Source organism: Miscanthus floridulus, chromosome 1 (assembly GCF_019320115.1).
Source record: "Miscanthus floridulus cultivar M001 chromosome 1, ASM1932011v1, whole genome shotgun sequence".
Taxonomy (NCBI): Eukaryota; Viridiplantae; Streptophyta; class Magnoliopsida; order Poales; family Poaceae; genus Miscanthus; species Miscanthus floridulus.
The window spans coordinates 156525880-156536918 of NC_089580.1; positions in this window are offsets into that span (position 1 = coordinate 156525880).

Genomic DNA, 11039 nt, shown 5'->3' on the forward strand with positions numbered 1-11039 from the left:
CACCACCTTTCATCTTTCAGTTCTTATTATGATGCTAGAGTGTAGACAAGCCATACCGGATCGCCGGCGATTAGTGAATCAATGTGCCCAGCTGGTACCCTAAAACACATGCCCGCTTGTACCCTAGGCACAAGTAGAACCAACCCACCACTCTCCTGTCACGGGGTCCAGGTCCCTGTCCAAACTTGGACTCCAAGTCCCCGCTCCTAAGTACCGGACTCAGTGTGGTGCTTAGACCTCCACCATCCCCGCCTTCAACCAGTCGGTCCGGAAAGAGCCGGAACCCATGATAAGAGAGCAACAAGCCTTCCCTATGCCCATACATAAGTATGTGCTCAGGATAATAAGTCTATAACTTGCCTAGAGTCCAATGCAACAACCGATCCTTAACCGACACAGATAGGGATAAAGTGTAACCAAGCTATGCCCCGTTGGCTGCAGAACACAACCTCTTACACCCACCAATACCCAAACCATATCCCTGCCTAGTCTCCATTTTTCTTTTCCACCATTTATCATGAGTGATATTAGTAATCACCTATTGTGAGTAACGGCAGGTTACTCACGCTACCGAAATCCTAAGCATAGCAGCTACTAGACCTATACTAGTAGAACTCATAGGTAAATATATCTATGCATGTAGTTTCCATAAAATGCCTATAACGTAAATGCAGATCATATATATATATATATTCAATGATCATTCAAAAATAGAGGTTATGCACTAGGGCTTGACTTGGGCAGGCGGGGTGTCAACAAAGTCAGCAACAGATGGCTTCGGGGCTCCCTCTAGTATGAGAATCTCCTCCTTGTATTCCTCGATGATCTCCTCATATTCCTATTTGCCCTGAGACACACGATACTATTCCTATAGTCAGCTATTTTACAGATAAGCCCTCGGAACAAACTGTCTTTACCATGGCCGAGTCCTCGAGCACCCGCGCGTGCACCGGCATGACGGTGCTGGCATAGGGTGGTCACACCGGCCAGCCTAGCCCCTCCCCACCCCCGATAGTGAGCCAATGCTCACTATGATGCGAACGCGAGGCGATGGGCGGTGAAGTGGTGAACAGAGATGCGGTCTCGAGCTCCCTCCATGGCGGCGGGCCTCCTACAGCGGCGACGACCATGTTCCCATGAGCTCAGGCACAAACAAGACTAAAGGACTAGAGGATGGGCATCAACAACTCACCTAGAAGCTACCAGATGTGATGGATTGACTAGGGACAGGCTGAGTGAGTCCGGCCACGTGCGCATGGCAAACACGGCGATGACCACAGTGGCGCGACCGTGTCAGCGACGCTGGGCAGGTAGTAGCAGTGCAAATTGGGGTGCACATAGGGTGGAGGACTACGAGGTGAGGCTGAGGGTACAACCAATTGGACTCAGAAGAACTAGGCGGGTAATGCCCACAGCAACAGTGTCTATGCCTTTAATGGCACGACGGTGGCGCCGGCTCCAAATTGGAGCTTGCCAAGGTATGATGCGACATGGTGTGGGGTCGGTTGGCCAACAGACTTGAAGACAAAGTCAAACGCGCGCTGAATTGAATGGACACAACCTCACCATGCCAGATTGAAGGCATGGCTTGGATGGCCCAGCAGCAGAGGAGGGAGGGGAAAAGAAGGGAATGGGGTCCAGCCACTGGCCCGAACCGTGCGGGACGTGACTGCACCCGAGCAATCGTTGTGAGCCAGCGCAGCCAGGAGAGGGGGCACACCCGCGTGCGGGCGGTGGCAACGCAGTCGTGCGATCATGGCCCCATTAATGGTGAACGACAAGTTGTGCCTCAGCAAGGCCACATGCATTAAGCTGAGACGACAGCTACGTAGAGGCGCAGGCGGACGCGACGGCTATGTGCAGTGGCGTGATGGTGACAAAGTAGGGCAGCACGATGATGGGACGATGATGCAGCGATGATAGTGGTGGAGCAGAGCGGCTAGTGCCACCGGCCCCAGTGTCCCACCGAGCGTGGCGATGCGCGTGAGTGCGTGCGTGCTTGCGTGCGTGAGTCACTTGCTTGGGCACAGTAGCGGTGATGCAGGGCCTACGCGGCGGTGTGCGCGCGTGGCAAGCCAGCGTTGTGGCACTGAGCCGAGGCATGGTTACCATGCCTAGTCACTAACACTAGCCGGAAACGTGCCATGCATGATTTTTAAAGCGCCCCAAAAATCAAATTCGTTACTTCAAACGCCGAACCACCTATTCTATACTCAAGAAGGCATGTTAGGCTACCAAAATCAGCCATGAAACCATACCACTAATTAATCCAATTTGCCTAAAAAATTTGCCAAACTTGGCCTTGTCAAACCGTTTTCTGACTTATGAAATTTGACTAAGTCTCGACTGGATTCGTGTCAAATTCGATTTCCAAGCTATTCGGTATGCTAGCTAGTGAATTCCTTTCGCGACCTTAAGTATTTCATCGTCACCTACCCGGTTTGTACTTCTAACTTTACTAAAATTCCGTATATACGTTCTATAGCATTTTCGCTTAATAAAAATTGATTTACAACCCTAAGTACTATAACTTGACTATGAAATGTAACTTTCATTTCGTGTTACCAAAATTGATTTACACACTATTTTACATACACTATCACATAAACATGATGCCCATGCAGTGTTTTAGGAAAAATTTATAGTGTAACACTAAGGGTGTTACAAATCTACCCCCTAAAACAAAATCTCCTCCCAAGATTTCATGTGTCTAGTGTGGGAAAAGAGATAAGGATTACATTTCAATGTAGACAACTACCTCGATGAACCAGAAAGAAGATGGGGGTAATGCTTCAAGATATAGCTCTCTTGTTCCCACGTGGCTTCATCCTCTGAGTGGTTTTGCCACTGAACATTGTAGAATTTCACCATATTGTTCCTTGTCACTCTTTCCTTTTCATCCAAGATCTTGACAGGATGCCTAATATACGTCAAGTCAGGCTGGAGAGGAAGCCTTTCAATTTCCACAGCTTCATCAGGGACCCGCAAACACTTTTTCAACTGAGATATGTGGAACACATCATGTACCATAGATAAAATATCTGGAAGTTGGAGAAGATAAGCAACAGTGCCACACTGCCTCAAAATTTTATAAGGACCCATATAACGAGGGGCTAGCTTGTCATGGACACCAAACCGATGCACCCCTCGCATAGGCGACACCTTGAGGTACATATAATCCCCAAGTACAAACTGCAAAGGCCTTCTTTGCTTGTCCGCATAAGCTTTCTATTGGCTTTGAGCTACCTTCAAATGACCCTAAATAATGCTGACTTGCTCTCGAGCTTCTTTGATGAAGTTAGGCCCAAAGTATCCATGGTCTCCCACTTCAACCGAGTTGAGTGGTGTCCTACATTTCTTCCCATATAGAGCTTCAAAGGGTGCCATATGAATGCTTTCTTGATAGCTATTGTTGTAGGAAAACTGAGCTAAGTTCAAGCATCTGTCCCACTTCTCCAGAAAAGAAATGGCATAAGCTCTCAACATATCTTTTTGTACCTGATTTACCCTTTCTGTTTGGCCATCAGTCTATGGATGATAGGCTGAACTGTAGAGGAGACTAGTACCAAGACACTCTTGGAGTTGCTCCTAGAAGCGAGAGATAAAAACTGACCCTCTATCAGAGACAATAGTAAGGGGGACTCCATGCAGGGTCACAATCTGGTCCAAATACAACTCAGCATACTTTCTGGCAGAATATCTAGAATCCACTAGGAGAAAATGGGCTGACTTGGTACAGAGATCCACAATGACCCAAATAGAGTTATAGCCCTTGGATGTGCGGGGTAAACCCACAATGAAATCCATAGAAATATCTTCCCATTTTCACATAGGAATGGACAAGGGCTGCAAATATCCTAGGGCACGCATGTGGTCGGCATTAACTCTCCCACAAGTGTCACACTTCACGACATACTTGGTGATGTCCTGCTTCATGTTGGACCACCAATACAAGTGGCGCAAATCATGGTACATCTTGTTGCTACTAGGATGGATAGACAACTTGGAATAGTAAGCTTCATTCAAAATCTTTCTTCTAATCTCCTCATTTGATGGAACCACCAATCTGTTCTTGTACCTTACTACCCCTTGCTCATCAATGCTAAACTGAGGATCACGCCCTTCGGCAATCAATTTCTTGATGTGAGGAATTTCTAAAGTGTCTTGCCTTTGCTCCGTAATAATCTGCTCAAGTAATTTTGAGACTAAGACAATGTGAGCCAGCACCTCAGCATGGTTGAGAGACAAAGGTGTTTCTTCAACCTAATATGACTTCCGGCTCAAAGCATCAGCTACCACATTGGCCTTTCCTAGGTGGTAATGTACCTCCAAGTTATAATTCTTGATCAATTCCAACCATCTCCTTTGCCTCATATTTAACTCAGACTGAGTGAAGATATATTTGAGGCTCTTGTGATCTGTAAAAATATGCACTTTGTTGCCCAACAAGTAATGCCTCTAAATTTTAAGAGCATGCACCACTGCAGCCAACTCTAAATCATGGGTGGGGTAATTCACTTCATGCTTTTTTAGTTGGTGCGAAGCATAAGCTATCACACGCCCATCCTGCATAAGCACACATCCCAACTCCATCTTCAAGGCATCACAATATACATCAAAAGGTCTATCAATATCTAGTTGAGCCAGAACATGAGCAGTGGTGAGAAATTTCTTCAAAGCTTGAAAGGCTTCTTCACAAGCTGGGCTCCAAACAAACTCAACATCTTTCTAGAGCAGCTTGGTCATCGGCTGAGCTATCTTGGAGAAGTCAGGAATGAATCACCGATAATACCTAGCAAGACTAAGGAACTGACAAATCTAGTGCACTAACTTGGGAGACTTCCAATTTAGTACATCTTGCACCTTGCTTGGGTCTACAGATATGCCATCAGGGGTCAGAACATGTCCAAAAAACTGCACTTGATCTAACTAAAATTCACACTTGCTGAATTTGCCATACAGTTGGTGTTCTCTTAATTGATTTAGTACTATCCGAAGGTGTTGGGTATGCTCTTCCTTGTTCTTGGAATATATCAAGATATCATCAATGAATATCACCACAAACTTGTCCAACTCCGGCATAAAGACTGAGTTCATGAGGTACATGTACATGAAGAATGCCGGAGCATTAGTGAGACCAAAAGCCATGACTAGGTATTCATACAACCCATACCTAGTAGAAAAAGGTATCTTTGGTATATCTTGTGGTCTAATCTTGATTTGATGATAGCCTGAACGGAGGTCAATCTTGGAGAACACCTTGGCATTAGCTAGTTGATCGAACAAAGTATCAATACGAGGTAAATGATACTTGTTCTTAATGGTTACCACATTGGGAGGGCGGTAATCCACACACATCCGAAGAGTGCCATCCTTCTTCTTCATAAAAATGGCTGGACAACCCTATGGTGAAGAGCTAGGACGGATGAATCCCTTTTTCAACAACTCTTCTAACTATTTCTTCATTTCAGCCAATTCCTTTGGGGCCATGAGGTATGGGCGTTGGGAGATAGGAGCAGTACCAGGCTCTAACTCAATGGAGAACTCCACATCTCTATCCAGTGGCAACCTAGGTAGATCTTCAGAAAAAACATCCTAGAACTCACATACCATAGGAATAGAGGTAAGATCAGGAGAAGCTTCAGCATGAGCAGCAATAGGTAAGACTGGATCTGAGGGCATAAGAAGAGACATCCTATCCTCAGAAGAAGGAAGCCGTAACTCCACAACTCTCTGCTTTAGATTCAAAACTATCCCATATACACGCAACCAGTTCATTCCCAGAATTGCATCAATGCCTTACCCAGGCAGTACCATGAACTAGAGACGGTAAGTGTGAGTGGCTAATACTAAGCCCACTATGTCCGTCTGAGTATTAACGCACAACTGCGCACCCAGAGTACTAATTCTATAGGCAAAAGGTATAGCCATAAGAGGTATATTGTGCCGGTGTGCAAATCCCATGCTCATGAATGAATGTGATGCACCAGAATCAAATAACACATAAGCTGGATGGGAATTAATGGTGAACATACCAGCCATCATCGGTTCATTTTGCAATACTTCCTCAGCCTCTGTGAAATTACCCTATCCAGAACGACTGACTGGCACCTTCTTCTTGATAATAGTCCGCTTGACCAGCTAAGAGTTGGCTGAGGGCTAAGCTGATTGTGTAGGCTGGTTTTGTGGACACTCCCAGGCATAGTGGCCTTCCTTGCCACACTTGAAATAAGCACCAGCCTTGTTCCCCTATCCTAGACAAGGTGGGACCTACTGTCCCTGGGGCTGCTGATGTTGCACCTACTGAGTAGGTGCACAATACTGAGTGGAAGGTGCCTAAAAGGTCTGCTGAGGCTATCAAAACGAATGCCCACCCGAGGACTGGTAGGGCACCCGCTTGACAACCTGTACCTTTTGTGCCTAGGGGTGACTAGAAGACCCAGTAGCCACCTGCTTGCGCTTCCATTCCACCTAAGAGTCATGCTACAATCCCTCCATGGCAATAGCAGCGTTCATCATCGCCCCAAAGGTCTAATAGTTTCCTGTATATAACTCCTTCTGGAGGCTGCAAGAGAGGCCATGATAGAAACAATCCCTCTTCTTCTCATCTGTATTGACATGAGTCCTAGCATACTATGACAAGTGGTTGAACTTGTTGACATAGTCCATCACGGACATACTCCCTTGCCAAAGGTCTAGAAACTCTATCAACTTCCTATTTAGAACACCCACAGGAATATAATACTCTCTGAAGGCTGTAGTGAACTCCTGTCAGGTCACCCGGTGGTCCACCGGCTACATGGCATTGAATGTATCCCACCATGCACGTGCGGATCCCAACAACTGTTGCGCTGCAAAATGCACCTTCTGCTCATCAGTTATGGTGAGCAATAGAAACTTTTGTTCTAGAATACTAAGCCAATGCTCCGCATCTAGAGGCTCAGCCATCGGCGTGAACGTGGGTGGGTGCGTCTTTAAGAAATCCTGATAGGGGCAGGGTCCCTCAGGACCGCAGGCACCACCCCCATTCCCACCATTGCCCCTATGGCCTCCACTAGCAAAGCCATTGATAGCCTATGCCAGTAGCTCCATGGCATGGGCTGACTTGCGATGAGCAGCCAACATCTCTACCATCATCTCCGCATGAGTCATCGAAGGTGGCGGTGGCGGAGGAGGAGGAGCCAGAAGTGAAGCCTCATGGCTCTCCCTGTTGCCATGCTCATTACCCTAGCCACTTTCACCTTGGCCTTCACCAAGACTATGGCCTGCTCCGGCACTGGTGCTCCCGCGATCGGACCTCAGGTTCATCTGTAACAGATAGGAACCAACCATTTAAGCCAACCCTCCAGATTAGGAACAAGACATTAGAGAAATGACAAGACATTTATTAAAGCATTCTTTTAAATCATCCTATCAATTTACTAGTCCAAATTATATGTGTAGGGGGGAAAGTTTAGTTTAAGCAAGATTCTCTTTTCATGATGGATGCATCGGCCTATACGTTCACTCAAGCCAGAATATAGCGGCATTCGCAAGAATTTTTGGCACATCGCACACTCACTTTTTGTATGCTAAACGATTCTTACGCAGCGTAAGTTAGTGTACCTGCAAAAAACTAATTAGATAAAACCAGTGCCGCTATCCTAGATAGACCATATTGCTAGGGCTTATACTTATTTATATAATTTATCGCATCCTACATTTTGCAAAACTTTTGTTGATCACATTTTAGGTTTTGGAAAAGGGTAATGAAACTCATAGACTCATTATTGGCTCTGGTACCAACTGTGGCTCGTCTTCCACCAGACACTAAGCACCCCAAAAAAAAGCTACATCGGGCAGGTTCCGTCGAGCACACCCTAAGGGAGAGCTCGAATAATCCACATTTTTTCCGTAGGATCCAATAATGAGAATGAGTTTACATTGCTTAGTCCATTTCATATATCCAGAGTTCTTAAAAATATATTACTACAGTACCAAATTCAAAGTGCGGAAATTTAACAGTGGAAGGAAATGAAACATCTATCAATAATATACAAGGATCCATCTGTGCCCACCAGAAGAATCCTTCATACAATGGCTACTCCTCAAGCAGTACCTGCAACAGGGGTAAACAAACCCTGAGTACACAATGTACTCGCAAGACTTATCCGACTAGTGGGAATAATTTCCCGACTCCAAGGAATATGATAAGCTTTATGGTTTGATGGGTTCCTTTTTGTAGAAAGCAATACTAATAGTGCATCCTTATGTATGTTTATCTTTAGCAGTCATGATTATTACTTTATCTAGCCATTCTAGGTAAGCACATGTTCTACTTTCAAGCAAGAGTTGAGCAAACAGTTCCTTTTCACCACCTTTCATCTTTTAGTTCTTACTACGATGCTAGAGTGTAGACAAGCCATACCAGATCACCGGCGATTCGTGAATCAATGTGACCAGCTGGGTACCCCGAAACACACGCCTCGCTTGTACTCTAGGCACAAGTAGGACCAACCCACTACTCTCCTATCACGGGGTCTAGGTCCCCATCCAAACTTGGATTTCAAGCCCCTGCTCCTGAGTCCCGGACTCAGTGCGGTGCTTAGACCTCTACCATCCCCGCCTCCAATCAGTTGGTCCGGAAAGAGCCAGAACCCATGACAAGAGAGCAACAAGCCTTTCCTACGCCCATACACAAGTATGTGCTCGAGATAATAAGTCTGTAACTTGTCTAGAATCCAATACAATGACCGGTCCTTAACCGACATAGACAAGGATAAAGTGTAACCAAGCTATTCATCGTTGGCCGCAGGACACAACCTCTTACACCCACCAATACCCAAACCATATTCCTGCCTGGTCTCCATTTTTCTTTTCCACCATTTATCATGAGTGATATTAGTAATCACCTATTGTGAGTAACGACAGATTACTCAAATCCTAAGCATAGCAGCTACTTGACCTATACTAGTAGGACTCAAGTAAATATATCTATGCATGTAGTTTCCATAAAATGCATGTAACATAAATGCAGATCATATATATATATTCAATGATTATTCAAAAATAGGGGTTATGCACCAGGGCTTGCCTTGGGTAGGTGGGGTGTCAACAAAGTCAGCAATAGATGGCTTCGAGGCTCCGTCCTGTATGAGAATCTCCTCCTCGTATTCCTCGATGATCTCCTCATATTCCTGTTTGCCCGGAGGCACGAACTCTACCAACTCGTTATCTACATGCATGAAATGATGATGCAACACTTAGTAATACGGCAGCAGCAACTCTTAAAATAAGAATACACCTATCAAACTACTAAGCTAGTTCTACCGGCTAAGACGCTAAGTTACCCATTATTACCACTAATAGGTATGAAACATTTCATGCATTATCTTAGAAACTAAAGGCATCCCTATTCTTAATGTCGATTTACTCTACATATTATAAAACAAGGAGCACAAGCTATTCTATTCATCATCCTATTCTAAGACTACAAAAATTACAGTGAGTACCTAATAATGTTATGAGTCTACTATAAAAATTTCATGGCAAAATCTATTACCAATTTGCCATAAAAATTCCTACAAATATTAAGCTAATTAATGCTAAGCTTTCCAAAATGAATTAATGAATCTATCATTATCACAGATAACTGTAAACTAGCTACACCAACAGATAAACAACATTTTTGTGAACCTAACAAATTTTGTTTCACTATTTTTGGACACCTATAGAATTTACTATAATTTTACCAACTCAGTTCAAAACGAAATTGAATAAACCTTTGCTAATCTACTAGAAAAAAGGAAACTGAAATCCACCGCGTGGCCCATCGCGTGAACGAGTTGGCCCACTCCCGCACTGCGTGAGCGCGATCCACCGACGCGGCCCACGCGGACGCGGTCCAACCGAGCGACAGCGGCCCACGACGGGAAGGCCCGCGCGCTATGGCTATTTTGTGAAAGCATCCTTGACCTACCGATGAATCACCCTGAGACCCACGATACTATTCCTACAGTCAGCTATTTTGTAGATAAGCCCTCGAAACAAACTGTCTTTACCACAACCAAGTCCTCAGGCACCTGCGCACGCACCAACGCGACAGCGCTAGCATAGGGTGGTCACGCCGGCCAACCTAGCCCCTCCCCGCCCCCGATAGCGAGCCGATGCTCACCATGATGCGAATGTGAGGTGATGGGCGGTGAAGCAGTGAACAGACACGTGGTCCCAAGCTCCCTCCATGGCGGTGGGCCTCCTGCAGCGGTGGCGACCATGTTCCTATGAGCTCAGGCACAACCAAGACTAAAGGACTAGAGGATGGGCATCAGCAACTCACCCAGAACCTACCAGACATGATGGATTGATGGAGGACAGGCCAAGTGAGTCTGGCCACATGCGCATGGCAAACACGGCAATGGCCGTGGTGGTGCGACCGCGTCAGCGACACTGGGCAGGCAGTAGCAGTGCAAATTGGGGTGCGCATGGGGTGGAGGACTACGAGGCGAGGCTAAGGGTACAACCAATTGGACTCATAAGAACCAGGCGGGTAATGCCCACGGCAACGGCATCTACGCCTTTAATGGCACGATGGCGGGCGCTGGCTCCAAATTGGAGCTTGCCAAGGTACAATGCGACATGGTGCGGGGTCGGTTGGCTAGCAGACTTGAAGATGAAGTCGAACGCACATTGAATTGAATGGACATGACCTCACCATGCTAGATTGAAGGTGTGGCTTTGATGGCTCGGCAACAGAGGAGGGAGGGGAAAAGAAGGGAATGGGGTCCGGCTGCTGGCCCAAACCTTGGCGGGACATGACGACCACACCCAAGCAATCGTTACGAGCCAGCATAGCTAGGAGAGGGAGCACACCCATGTGCGGGTAGTGGCAACGTAGTCGCGTGGTCGTGGCACCATTAATGGTGAATGACAAGCTGTGCCTCAGCAAGGCCACGTGCACTAAACCGAGATGGCAGCTACGCAGAGGGGTAGACGGACGTGATAGCTTCATGCAGTGGCACGACGGTGACAACATAGGGTAGCATGGTGATGAGACGGAGGCG